Source organism: Megascapheus bottae, chromosome 2, assembly GCF_031878675.1.
Source record: "Megascapheus bottae isolate mThoBot1 chromosome 2, mThoBot2.hap1, whole genome shotgun sequence".
Classification (NCBI taxonomy): domain Eukaryota; kingdom Metazoa; phylum Chordata; class Mammalia; order Rodentia; family Geomyidae; genus Megascapheus; species Megascapheus bottae.
In genome coordinates, this window is record NC_143510.1 from 36,537,500 (window position 1) to 36,553,128 (window position 15,629).

Consider the following 15,629-nt stretch of genomic DNA (forward strand, 5'->3'; position numbering starts at 1 on the left):
TTATAAGAGTTCTCCACTGGAATAAATTTTAGAGCTGATTATCACAGGGTTGGTGCCAAATGAAATTCTAGGCGAAGCATTGAATCAATGTGTAAACTAGTAAAATACCAGGAACTTTTGAAAGACCAAGAAAGGTGATTAGTGATTGAAGGATAAACAATCGTAAAATATTTGAGTCTACTCTCTCACAAACAGTACAGAAAAGAATTTTCCATGAGTTAATATTGAGTATAGAGCTGGTTATATTTTTATGATGTAGAGGGTTTCCTTGGGATGATTTGTGTTTTGTTATATTGTTGGAGAACATTTAACTAGTCTAAAATAGGCCATTTAGAGTTTAAAAGAAATAAATATGTCTATTATTCCAAGTAATGTGTTTAAAATACTGCCATCAACATATAACTTTCATTTATAATTTAATAAGAAACTTGATGTAGGAAAAATAAAAACACTAATAAATCGACAAAAGTCAAGCCACGGGAGCTGAAAACCTAGAATTGGAGTTGCCATTGGAGTTGCCAGAATATTATGATGCTAGGCTAAGTATCTTCAAATATAGAAAAGCTTCTTGTACCTGTAGTGTATGTGTGGAATATAATAACAAAAGGTCTGGAACAAATTCCATTTAAATTTAGGGTATTTTAGAGTTCTATTAAAACTCTCATTTTATTTTCTGTTTGTTTTGTTTTCTATCAGACAAGATTGTCTAGTTCACACTGCCTAGAATTTGTTCTATAATCTAGCCTAGGCTTGAACTCACAATCCTTCTGCCTCTCCCAGTCAGGTGCTAGGATTACAGGTGTATGCTAATAAAGCTAGCTTTGCTAATAAAACTGTTCATGGGGGAAAGAAAACAACCAAACCAACATAACTGTGCTATGGCAGGTGTTTATTTTTGTTCTGATAGACTTCCATTGGAAGAAAACACTGGGACTCTTGCCCAACCCAGCTCTTCAGAGAAATAAGGGTTATGGTAAAAATTGAGTCACTGCTACTGACAAGAGGCACCCAATCCTGTCAATTACTAATTAAATATACTTACTATGTACTATGTTAAGAATTATGTTAGTATACCTAGATTTGTGTCCAGATTTTCAGGAAGAAAGTCATTTCTATCTATACTTCTTTAGTGCAACTCTCCTTACATGCAAAGTAGGCCAGGAGCAATTGATTTATTTACATAAAATAAAACATATGGGGTAAATGTTATATATGACTTGGCTTATGACAATGATTCAAATAAACAACAGATGGTAGAGATTAACCAATTGTACTTTTCCCATTACATTTTATTTTTAAGGCTTTCTCATGTACACACACACACAAACAGAGCTACCTGTCTATGTATCCATGTACACATATTCTTGCACATAAACACACAAAAAGGAGTTCTCATTATTGCTAAAGCAAATGTTTCAACTGACTTTCACTTAAGTGTTTGCTTAGTAAAATACCATATAAAACTCTTTTAAAAGCAAAAACCTGTGTCTAAAAAACGTGAGTTTTTGTCAATACATGACACCAATCAGATTGAAATGAGTTTTCAACTGCCAGCAGCAAATGACCCTCAGTAGTGTCTTATGGTGAGATGTATGTACCACCATACCCGATTCTGGAAAAGACAGGAAAGGATTATTTAAATACCCTAATATTTAAGGAACCAGCTTATTAACTGAAAATTGCAAGGTGGGTTCCTCATGAAGACATTGCAAAATATTTACTGGGTTTGAGAATTTGAATATTTGGGGATTGAACACGTTAATTCCTGAAAGTTCATGTCACTTGCCAATTTTTTTTCTTGAATTCAATTACACACGTCAGGTGGATGTCAGGTGTGCAGAAGGGGAAGGGAATTCAATCAACATATGCTCACTCATTGACACAAACATCAAAGAGAACATTTGCAGATGTTTTGATAATGGCAGGGTTCAAATCATTTGTCCTGAGGCAGTATTTGTAGTGATACTTTGATCACTTTCACGATGGTTAGACTAGTTTCCCTACAGAAATTACTACATGACCCCAAAGGACAAGAGAAATATTATGTGAGAAAATTGGAAAACATCCGATTGGCATGGTTCTGGAAGTGGACCAGAATGAATTGTATTCAATCTGATTTCAACTACTTCATATATTTAATACCACATTGAGACAAGAAAAGCCCCGAGATAAAGCCCACATAAGTCAGAAAACTGGCTTCGATATAGCAGTAGTTTCAAATCTTTCCTTATGTTACCTTCTCTTTTGACAAATGACAACTGTTTCTTTGCCACTGTACAATGTTTTCTGATTTATATATATATAAACTCATTATCCTTAGCACCTTTGCCAGGTAAAGAACCAACCATTCAAGAAATAATTTTTTCCAATTACAAAGCTGGACTATATATTAAAATCTGCACATTAACAATAGATTAGTTAATGGAAATATTAGGATTAATAAATATAGTAACAGCACCACTAATAAGATATCTTAGCAGCTTTATTTATTATCAATTATGGTTTCTGTTTGAATAGATGCAGAACTGAGTCTCGGGAAAAATATGTTGACTGAGATCACTAACATTAGTGAATAGAAAAGTGAAGATGTCTGGTGTAAGGGCACATTTTGAGCAACGCAAATATTAAAATTCAATAACAGGTGAAAATAAACACAGGACAATTTGGACAGATAAATTTTTAGAAAACTACATTTGACATTGCATTTCTCATGATCTGAAAAGAACTTTTCTGTATATTTTCTCAATCACAAATGTTCATAAAGACTGGGACATATAGGAAACACATTGCTTTTTTTGTAGCCTTCCAATTTTGATGTCATTACCTTCTTGACAATATAATAAATTATAAACGTATAAATGTATGTCCATTTATCTTAAAGTGTAAAGTTGTATTACTTATAAAGTTTCATATTTTAAACTTTTAATTCACTTTCAACAATATATTTTAGAATTACAAAAATTGCTAAAAAAAAAAAAAAAACCACCACCACCACCAACAACAAAAAAACCTAGGCTGGGAGCTAGTGACTCTTGCTTATAATCATAGCTGCTCAAGTTGAACTCTCAGGATCTTAGGTAAAAGCCAGCTCAGGCTACCCGGTAAAAATAATGAAGCAATTCAGTATAGAAAATGTCCATAATTCTTGACGTATTTTAAATGCTTATGTTGACAACATTGATTTCCTGATCTCGCAAACGTATCTCTCCCAGGTAGTGATAGTAAATTCCATCTTCTTACATTTTTAGACTAATTTTGAAGAAAGAATATATGTGTACTTACAATCACACACAATTGAAAAGCAGGATTTTTTTTTTGCTTTATCAATTTAAAAATTTGTGTTTTTAAAAATATTTAGTTCCTGGGCCGGGAGTTTGGCCTAGTGGTTAAAGTGCTTGCCTAGCATGCATGAAGACCCGGGTTCGATTCCTCATTACCACATACATAGAAAAAAGCCGGAAGTGGTGCTGAGGCTCAAGTGGTAGAGCTCTAGCCTTGAGAAAGTCCAAGGACAGTGCTCAGGCTCTGAGCCCAAGCCCAGGACTGGCAAAAAAAAAATTTAGTTCCTGTCATTAGATCTTTGATAGTTCCTGAAATGTTTACTTCCAAGCAAGAATGAAATTCAGTCTTACAAATGAAATTTTAAAAAATAGAGTAAGTAAAACACAGTATGAAGCTGTGACCCAAGTAGAGAAGTTCAGTTCATCTTTGCTTTAATACTCGACTTGAATCAGACACATGGCAGCTGGTGGGGGGAGAGGAGCATCTTCCTACAACACTTCAAAGCCACCTTGTTCTTAAGCTACCAGGCTGGAACTTCATCTGGGCAGCCATTCTTTGTCATCAACTTGCTCATTTTGTTGGACTCTGTATGCATTTAGCTCTATATCCAGTGTTTGGTTATAAATGCCCATCATTCATGCATGGACTGTCTAAAATTTAATATAGTCTGGCTGCTCAGAAGATGTTTTCACAAGCTCAACAGTGACTTGAATCAGAGGATTTGAGACATTTCTAAGAAAAGGTGCTGTGTTGCCTTGACTATTATTTACTGTGCACAGATTTATTTTTAATGGAAGATATTTTTAAATTAAAATGATATTATCAGAATTTCTTAGACCCTTCTATTTAAAAGTCTGATTTTTTTAGTGGTCTTCATTTTTAAGTTTTCTTTTTCCTTTTTTTTAGTATACAAAGATCAGAACTTTGTTGCTTGGTCTTTGAAAATGTTTGTATTATGAGCACACCCCCCATGGGCTTTTTGTATATCTAAAACATCTAGATATGCTTAACGCATTAAACTCTTAGAAATCATAGTAGTTTTTTTATATTTTCTATTTGTTACAGCCCTTTCTGGAGGCCCTTAGAGGAAAGTAAAAATGAAAAAATAATTAATGTGCTTAAATTTTTCATATGGTGCCTTAAATATGAGTACTTGAAATATATGTTTGAACAATCTGAAGTAAAAAGGAAACAGAAACAATGTGTGAGGTTGGAATTTGCCTACATTCTTGTATAAAATTCTTCTCTGAAAATTGAAATCCTTTTCATAACAACAAGCAATGAAATCATTTAGACTCCTGGAGTTTCTCCCTTTTCCTCCTCCTCCTCCTCCTCCTGTTCCTCTTCTTCCTCTTCTTCCCCCTCTCCTTCCCCGTCTTTTTCCTCCTCTTTCTTTTCTTCCTTTCTTCTTCTTTCTCTTCTTCCTAAAACATCAAATATTCCAAGAAATAGAATGCACACAGAAGCAACATTTTTTTTGGTCACAGAAAGAAATATAGACAGTTGGACCAAAACAATGAGGTGGCTCTTGTGCTATTTGCATATGGTTGGAGAAGGAAAACTTGATATTAACATTACAAATTACATTGTTTAAAGGTTGTTACTGAAGCCCCTCCTCCAAACTGGCTTTGTTTTGTGCTCAGTAGGTGCTCAATACATTTTTACCATGCCATTCGTTAAAGGCTTAATTAATATGACTTTAGTGCAAGAAAGATTCTGAAGGTCCATAAGAATTAATTATTGAAATATATGCCCAGATTAGAAACTACTCAATTTGATTTATTTTTACCCTAGGCTTAGAGTACAGAATATAAGATAACTTTGCATTATTTGTTCTACATTATGTGTTCTAAATGGGCCAGTAACATGATAGTGTTTCATATGCATAGTCTCAACAGTCTACCCTGGTTTTAGGGAATTCAATAGAATATAAGGAAGAACAGAGAATCTAACATAATGAACAAGGCAGTGTTGCTAGAGCAAGCAGAACAGAAATGCTGGTCCTAGCTAATTCTCAGCATTACCAGCAGCCAATCTTGACTCACCATTAAGTTTCTCTCATCCCAAAAAAGTGTCCACATTCAAACAATCCATGTAAATGCTGCTTGATTTATCATGTTGTTGTGGCAAAAAGAAAAGAAAAAAAAGGAAAGGATGACTGTTCTGTTCCAGAGAACATTAATTATTTATTCTGATGCAGACATAATTACCTGGCAGTTCATGGAAATCAAAAACAGGGCATTAGAAAGAAGGAAATAATTAAAACATATTGATAATGAGCACACACTGTTATATTGACCCAACCATGGTTAAGATATCAAAGATGCACTCTTCCAAAGGGTATTATTTTGTAATTAAAAAGAACTTCAGAAAAAGAAACTGAAGACATGATAATTATATAGTACATTCAGCTTAGTTGTCAGAGCAAATGCCATTTAAGGAAAATAATACCATGTAAAAAGAAGTTAATGTGGAAAAAAAATCTGAAAAGGAACTTACTGTTGATACAAGTAAGATCAATTATACATGTCTGGAAGGCAATAGTTACTTGTGATAGACTTTGAAATACCAGGCACTGGAAATACTCATTTCATGATCAATGCCTCATTTTTAATGGAGGTGGAAGGTTCACTATTTCTCATATTTGCTATCCTAGATGTCTTTTATCAAGTGCTTTTTGATGAAGTTTGTAATCTCACTCATGATCCCAGAGTCTCTCTATATATACATACATATGTATGTATACGTATATACATACATATATATTTATGTATTACCCCCCTTTGGTTCTTGAGGTCAGTTTTATTCAAAGGTATCATCCACTGTAGATAAGTTGTGGCTTCAGGACAGTATTGTTTATATTTTTAAGGGTACAGATACTTAATTGACTGAAGCTAGTGGAGGAAAAGAATTCCTGGCACCATCAAGACAAAAATTCTTTTGCACTTCCAACTTTCTTCCATTTGGGTGGACATCTTCTTCGTGGAAAGTAATTGCTACAAACGCAGAAAAGGATCAGTGGTTTGGACCAACTTATGTCTAGTCTTTTTTGATGACCTTGAGACTAAGCCAAAATAGTTCTATTATTGCACACACAAAAAATAGAAAACTAAGAAGAGTTACAAGCAGCCAGCCATGCATGCTGACAATTCTTGACTGATCATTTGACACTGCCTTGTAGTGATTAGAAATTTTAATGGGTGCACAATGACAGGAGTTCTGTAATAATAATGCATTGTCGGGTTCATATTTATCACTGACTTTACACAAATGTAGATAACTTTCCACTCCACTTAAATTGAGAATGGATTTTAAACTATCCCAGGCTATCATGTCTCTGACTAAAGCCTCCCATTCAGTTGGGCCCATTCAGTTGATGGACCTCATGGAAGGCAGTTTTAGTTAATTAGCCTATGTCCTATTATTTCAAAGACATAAATGATGTCGTTTTCAAAGCAAGCCTCTGGGGTCAATATCCGAGTGTTTCTTCAGTGAGAAGTGGTGAGAATTGAGAATGGTGCGGTAACTACGCATTGTAGGTCCTGCACGGTTCCTCCCGGTGTCTTTCAATACTTGGCCCAACTAGTTATTGCGCCCTACCTCCCCACTGCCACTTGTGTTTTCAGGTCGCACTACAAATGTCCCTGTCAAAGAGAGTACTTATTGAGGCAGGGCTGCCTGCTTCTGCCTGTCATGACACCCCTTCCAAGGGCCCAGATGCAGCCCTCCACTGTGATCCTAATTATCTCTGCGTTCATGGTGTGCTAACATAGCCTCTTCCTTGACTGCCTGCTCAGCCAGGGTATAAATTCCACCAGGAAACCACCTCTACACTGAGCACCTGGCACAGAGAAGGAGGCGAGTGAGGAGGAAAGGCAGGCGGAGACTAAGAAAATCAGGGAGATCATGTTGGACATTATTTCAGTATTTTAGGAGCAAATGATAATTGATTTCCAATTTCAGAGCAAAGGGGAGAATTTCCTACACCATCCCATTCTACTGTTAGTAAAATTTGCGGGCTAGGAGTTTGGCCTAGTGGCTGAGTGCTCACCTAACATGCACAAAGACCCGGATTGGATTTCAGTACCACATACATAGGAAAAGACAGAAGTGGTTCTGTGGTAGAAGTGGTAAGAGTCCTAGCCTTGAAAAAAATCCCAAGGACAGTGCATAGGCCCTGAGTTCTAGCCCCAGGACTGGCTAAATAAATATATTTATACAAATTTTACCACAGTATACTTGGTATGAACTGACACTCTTGCTCAAAGACACCAATGTTGTTATTAAAATAAAATCTTTAAAAGAGAAAAATACCGGGGCCGGGAGTTTGGCCTAGTGGTTAAAGTGCTTGCCTAGCATGCATGAAGACCCGGGTTCGATTCCTCAGTACCACATATATACAAAAAAGCCGGAAGTGGTGCTGAGGCTCAAGTGGTAGAGCTCTAGCCTTGAGAAAGTCCAAGGACAGTGCTCAGGCCCTGAGCTCAAGCCCAGGACTGGCAAAAAAAAAAAAGAGAAAAATATCCTTTCACGGGAGGGGAGGGGGGGGTAATGAGGAAAGGGTATCAATGTATGTGAATTAATGCACCTTCTATCTGGCAAATATCATGTAACCCTTTTATTAATTACAATAAAAATATATATAAAAAGAGAAAAATATCCTTTCACACTTTTTATTTTTAAATAATGTGTCCAACATAAAATATTTAGAAAATATAAAAATAAAAGATGAAATAATTTTTAAACCTACTACCAAGAGTAGCATTTAGTATATTGGCATATGTTTTTCTGTCTATGTCCACAAATAGTTGAAAGTATGTGGTATATAGGCAATATGTTATTTTAAGGTTTTTTCCTGCCAACATAGTGACAACATTTTTCATGTCAAAAATCACTTCACATTCACATTATTTCATGCTCATAAATAATTACACCTATTATACCATGATAATGTCAAATATGATTCAAAAAATAGTTCCAACAAACTCAGACTCCTATTACTATTTTGTGCCCATAGTTACGAGGTGAATATATATCTTTCAAGTTCTGATTTTCTACGAAAAAAATAATAAACTGAATTGTCAATAGAGGAAAAATTAATGAGCTACAGTTGTATCTTGGCCATAAGTTTCTTATTTCAAATTCCCAATGTCCTGAGTTCAATATCTAATGTGGCCATGATGATGATGATGATGATGATGATGATGATGATGATGATGTCAGTAGGAGGGTCTTACCTAGAATTTCAAGGCCTAGGATTTAATCCCAAGGATGGTGGTAGTGGTAGTGGTAGTGGTGATGATGATAAATATGAGTAAATTCATTTATAACTCAGGCCAAAAGATATTTTCTCTGGTTCATGTGTCTCCCTCAACTTAGTTAAGTCACCTAGTCAATTTAGTTAAGTCACTTAGTCAACCTAGTCAAGTCTCTGTATACTCCAAGGGCTAATTTCTTTCATTTGTAAATCTCTCACCAAAGGACAGCTAGACCTCTGTGAAGATTACCTGGAAGCTGAGGGCTCACATGGGCAATGTGACATCTTTGTCATCATCATTCACATATCTCTACTCAAAATTGAGTCTAAAGGTAGGGGGAAAGAAGAAAAATACCCTAAAGCCTTAGGAGCATTTTGAATCCAGGTAGTTAAATGCAAAGAGTTGTCTATGATACATTTATGGAGACTAACAATTTATATTGCTTTAGGACACCATAGATATACTTCTCTGATTATGAGTACAATTAAATCTAGGATATGTTTGCATATGACTTTTTTTGGTGCCGTCATGGCCCCTTAAAATCTGCCTACTTTCACTGGATGCCGGTTGTTCATACTTGTAATTCTGTAATTATAGTTACTCAGGAGGCTGACATCTGAAGGATCACTGTTCAAAGCCAACATGAACAGAAAAAGAAAAAGTCCATGAGACTATTATGTTCAATTAACCACCACCAACAAATAAATAAATAAATAAATGGAAAAGATACCACAAATGGATCTGTGGATCAAGTAGTTGAGTACCAGTCTAAGGCAAAAAATGTTAGGGAAAGTACTCAGGCCTTAAGTACCAGCCCTTAGTACCAGTACACACACACACACACACACACACACACACACACACACACACACAAATTTGCTTACTTTCCAAGAAAGAACAAGAAAAGCTTTGGAGAATGGCAGAAGATCAACACCCAACACCCTGGTCATTAATGGAGAAACCATACTTAAAACTGAGGAGGGTTCATCAGACTTTCAAAACCTCCGTAGGTGTTTCTCTAAAATAAATGTTGGTTAAAAACATATTTTTTCATAGTTTTGCCATCCATTTCATGTACAACCAAAGAAAGGAAAGCAAGTTAGGAAGGAAATAAGTTCTTACAAGAACATCTTCCCTCCTGTGATCTTTATTGAGCCGTTGGACATTAATTATTTCAACCCTTCCCCCGAAACTTCTTGCATTTAGTTACAATAATTAATTCCAGTTCCACATCACATCTTAAAGCATGGAGGCAAAAGAAAAATAATAATCCTAAAAGCAACTGAATGATTACAGTCATATTTAGTTTCCCAAATACCTCAGTAAGCTAATTAGTTTTTCATTAGTACACCCAGTGGAATCTTTTTTATTTATTTTTTAGACTAGCAATGTCCTTATCTCTGTGGAGTTATAACATTGATGGCCGAAGGTGATTTTTCTGGACCGAATGCGCAAGTCGGTGGGAAACAATTTGTCTTTGTGTCAGAAAGAGCTTCCTTGAATGATCTGGGGTATGGCTAGTGGGCAGATGCGTGGTTTGCCTCCAGTCTTACCTGGAGATCCAGCTAGGCTTCCTCTGCCCAGGCCTCAGCTGTATAAACATATCGTGCCATCTGCCCATGGCTGGGGAATTGAGCCTGGAGAAGCTCAGGGTCTGTGTCAGGATGCTCACAGAAGGACTGTTTATGAACAGATGTTAGGTGGTGTTTTTCACAGAAAATGGACTCTGGAGAGGGAAAATGTCTATCAATTACCGAGGTATTATGTATAACAGCAATTTTTAACCTTGAGAATGAGACTTTTAAAGTTCTCCGGTAAAAAAATGTTTTCAACTGTGACCACTTTCTTTGTTTCAAGTCCGATGCAATCTGGGGTCATATGCAAAGCATCCACTGTCAGATTCTGGGCCAGGAGGTGGGGGAATGGCAGTGGGGAGAGGAGAAACAATCGCACAGCTGGTACAACAGAGATGTGTCCTAAAGCAGACAAACTCCACACCGCCATGCTAGAAAGCCCTTTCAGTCATAAAGAAATGGCTTCATGCATTCATTCTTTTTATTTCTTTTTCTAGTCAGAAAAAGAGGTTACAATAAAACTGCAGGGTTGAGTGTCACTTCTAGGCTTCCTCGGTTTTGTTTTGTTTTTTTAAATCAGTTTTCTCTCTGATTTCTATTTTGTTGGGAAGAAGATGGTTCTAAATGTAAATGATACCTAGACAATGAAGCATGATTATATTGTGGAGTTTTACAAATAAATTGATTTACTGACTGGAGCCAGCTTCCTGGATTAAATCTAGAATATACCCCGGTGGGGGGTGGGGGTCAAGGATCTAGACTATGTCCCTGTTAGTTTTCCACAGATAGAATCTTCTCCCAGCACCATGTCAGGAGCCCCTCTCTGACCTGTTGACAGACATCATGTTTTGCATAATATATATTTTTTCATTTTCCCTTGGCTTTCTTATTATTTATTCAATAAATCCTTCTTTCTTGCTGACAGCGGTTGTATTTATAAAGCTAAATCCAACACAGCAAAATGTTCATCACTTTATAAACTAAATGCTAATGTTTTATTTATGTGCAATGAAAAGGGGGGGAGCTAAAAAAAAAAAGAACTGAATTGATGTTTACCTAACACACAGCACAAAAGTACCGTACCGTAACAGTGCAGTTCATAAGCATTCTGGCTTGTAATTTTGGGTGTCAACATTTGAATTGCAGAAAGAGTTATGCAGACATTGCACGTACACAAGTGGAGTTTGATCCACATCTATAAAAATAACATCTGTTTAAGCATACATTACATTTAAAAATAACTGTACAGTGATCAGCTGGTTAAGTACAGTTAACCAGATGTCGTTTTAAAGGGCCAGATGGAACTATGAAACTAAAATTGAAAAATTAAAAAATACTGTGAAAGGTCAAACCAATTAAGCAACCTGTTTTGTTGGCATGGACTGGTTAAAAAGTAAGTTAAACTGCTTAAGGAATGAGCGACAAGAAGATGGAACCATGAAAACCAGACCGGGCTCAACAGTCATTGAAGACAAGAGGGGAAAAAAAATCCAGGAAAGAATTTCTCCCTCTCTGGAAAATACAGGCCAGGATGAGAGATAAATGACAATATTTCTCATGTCTACCTGAGGCTATTTTTTTCTGTTCTTTTAGGGAATTGACAGCCGAGAAGGCAGAGGGTTCAAAGCTTTCCTGAGAAAGTATACATTACATGTGATGATGACATCACATCTTCTTAATAATAAGAAGAAAAAAAGGTAGTGTATATTTGAAAATCTCTAAGGAGTAGATTGTAAGTGTTCTTACCACAAAAATTTAATAAGTGAGGGAATGCATGTATGAACCAATTTGGGTTAGCCATTTACGATGTATATCTATATGTCAGAACAATGCCTGCAATGTATAAGTATATATTAAATGTATACCTGTGTCCAAACATCCACAGCCAGTGTGTACAATTTTTACTTAACATACTTAGATGAAGAGACATGAGAAGAAATATAAGTTTCCTCCGTGTGACTCACCAGTGTCTTTGCTGTCTTTAAAATGTATGTCTCTGCTAACAAACATTTAACTTCTGCTACCAAGTCTGAGAACCCAATTAAATCTTTCAAAGCACAAACTCTTTCCCCAAGTTAAGCGATTTAACATAACCCTGGCTCAGACTAAACATGTTAATAGATGACTTAAATCTGACTCTGAAGACCGAGCCATCGGGTAACTTTTGAAAGTTATTTCTGAAGCAGTTATTTTTCTTTCCCTGTGTTGGAAATCATCAGGCAAACATGAAGTGAATATTTACCGAATATGTTATAATGAGGCGGATTCTCTTTCAGAAATGTTCACATATATCAGAGTTTGCAGTGGAAGGTTTCTGGGGCTTATGTGGCCTGCAGATGTGTTTTCTTTGGCCCAGATCATGCTTTAAGTTGGAATTAATTGCCAAAAAAACTAAAAATTGGGAGGTTTCACATAAAAGCCCGGATTTCCAGCTTCCCAGAAAATCTGGCAAAACCAGGTTTGCATTTTTTTTTCAATGCCAAAACTTGTTGGAGCAGAACAGAACAGCGGCCATTTGATAGTTCCAGAAAGTTTCAAATTTGTCCCAAGTTCCACCATGCCTTTCAAGCGAGACCAAGCATCTACCGACACCATCTTATTGCCACCAGTGTCTGGTGGCATTTGAGCCTTCAGCTCTGGAAAGCTTCCTTAGAGCTCCCTTCCCCAGAAATCCATAGGTACTGCCTGTTAGTAATATTAGAAGGAGGCTGGAGAGAGGAGAATCTCAGTGACTACCCTGAGAGTTGGTTAGACAGAAGTGAGATTCGAATTTGAGTCTCATGTGAAAAGGCCAGAGCACAGGAATTCTTGCCCTGGCTATTCACATGGCCATGCCCACTGCTTACTTGTGCAGGAATAGGCCTAAATGTTAGGCAATGGATGTTGAGCTGACATGGTGGTTAATGCAGACTTGGATTCAGTCCATTGACAACTGACTGGCTGGAAGTAAAGATAGGGATACTTGCATGAGAGATTGCCAGCAAGATTCCATTCCTTGGGTGGGTGGCCTTCAGGCACCTTTGCTTGTTTAAGATCCTGGGGTAGAGAAGAGCCCTAAACTATAGCTAGAAAGGGAGAAGGTCTAGATCAAAATGAATATTGTAGGAAGGTTGGTACTGCGGTTTGAACTCAGGGCCTCATGCTTGCGAGGCAGGCTTTCTATATGAGCCACATCCCTAGTCTCCCCCCCCCCATAGTTATTTTTGTAATACAGTCTTGAATTTTTGCCTGGCCAACCTTGACCCCATGATCCTCCTATCTAAGCCTCTTCTCCTTGGCTAGGATTACAAATGGATAATCCCATGCTTAGTTTGTAGATGAAGATGGGATCATATCTGGGCTTTCTTAAACTGTTATCTGCCCTATCTCTACCTCCCAAATAGCTGGGTGTGAGCTACTATATTCAGCATGTCTCTTTTCTTTCTTCAGATACTTATTTACCTGATTGATTAGAGCTCCTCTTCTGAGTAGAGGCTATCTCCATCTTCTCAGCAGATAATTCCAGTAGTTCCTTGTTTTTCCAGAAACATGCTTAAGTTTTCCCATTGTCCACCTCAGGAACAAGGCTTTATTTCCAACCTCTTTCTTTGTTACCCTTATGGCTTAGATTTTTAAAGGGAAACTATTAATTAGCACTAAGGTATCAGGGTACATTTTTGTCACTGACAAGAACTTGAAGGATGTCTTTCTGTAGGCATCTAGAGGCACAATTAAAAAGGCAATATCTAGAACAGATTGGCATTGTGTGATGTCACCTCAACATAGTACCAGAGGTGAGGCAGAGCCAACACAAAGAATGGGAACACATCTTTTAGAGAGAAGAGCCACACATTAGTTCATGCCTGTAATCCTAGCCACTTCAAAAGGTTGGGGAGGGTTCAAAACTAGCCTGGGCAAAAGTAGTTCCCAAGACCTTCTTAATAATTATAAATCTGGATGTAGTGGCACATGCCTGTCATCTGAGCTATGGCAGAAAACTTAGGAGGACTGCAGCTTAAGGTTGGTGGGGGTGGGGTGGGAAGGGGGAAATGCAAGACACTTTCTGAAAAATACCTAACTCAAAACAGGCTAGGGTATAACTAAGCAGTAGAGCACTTGTCTAGGTAGTACTGCAGAGAGAGGGGGGCGAGAGGGGGAGGGGGGAGAGGAGAAAAGGGGGAGAGAGGGGAAGAGAGGGGGAGAGAGGGAGAAAGGGAGAAGGAGGGAAGGGGAGGGAGAGAGAGAGAAAGGGAGAAGGAGGGAAGGGGAGGGAGAGGGGGAAAGGGAGGAGGGAAGGGGAGGGATGGGGGAGGGAGAGGGGGAGAGAAGACAGAAGGAAATCAAGACTACAGTACCAATTTTAAGGAACAAATTATGATGACTAAAAACGAAAAGATTCCACCAACCCTTGCTACCTCCCGTACTCTAACCCACAAAAGAAAATTGTCCAATAATGCCCAGTGGCCAATTAGAAAATCCTGTAGGAAACCTTGGTGAACAGAACACAGTTGTGGTTTGGGGGTTTGAGAAGAACCCAGTATTTTAGGGTTGTCGTCCAAAGGTAACCAGAATACGCAGAAGACACTGTGTACCAAGTGTGTTGAGAATGAGTGGCCTAGAGTTGCGGGAAAAAGATCTGGGGATGAGGGCTGGGAGGAGCTGAGTTGGTAAGCACTGGGGAGGAGGGCAGACAAATCCTTGTCGGGAAAGGAAGGAAGGAAAAATGGGAGCTGGCATTTAGGCAGACAAAAAGTGGGGAATGGCTTTGAGAAAAGAAATTTTCTTTCTTTTTTTTTTAAGAGGAAAGAGAGAGAGAGGGAGAAAGAGAGAGAGAGAGAGAGAGAGAGAGAGAGAGAGAGAGAGAGAGAGAGAGAGAGAGAGAGAGAGAGAGAGAGAGAGAGAGAAAAGTTATAAAACCTTCACCAGTACCAAGGGCCTCTACTCTAAATCCACCCACTCCTCCTCAGTGAAATGAACTGTTAAAAGACCCAACCCAAAGCTGCAGGGACCAAGCCAACAATAACTAGCAAGTTAGAGCAGATGGCTCCTCCCTTCCTCTCCTTCTGATTCCAGCGCATCTGTGACCTCTCTGCCCCTTAACCACAGACAGAACAGGACACGGAGCAGGAGGAGGCAGGAGAAGACTTCAGGGCTCAGGACACAGCTGCCCTCACAGGCCTGGTATTGCTATGGACGGTGCCTGACTGCTCTCTGATGTTCAGGAATGTGCTCGCAGCAGCTGCCTTGCTCCCTACAACCTGTCTCTTGCCCATGGAAAGTTCTATTTTTTGCTCACAGTGGATAACAGACAATCCTGAGGCTAGTGGGATCAAAAAGCTAGCAGAGAAAGCATCTTCATTTGCTGAATGACATGAATCACTGAACCTTTTATTTATTTATTTTTTCACCCCAATCATTTCAGAAGTCTTTCCTATGGAGAAGAAAAAATGAAGACTGTCTTCCAAACACATCAGGGTTTAGGCCACCAAGTCACACAGTTGTCTTCTGGGCCTGGGGCAATGTGAGAGGAACAGAT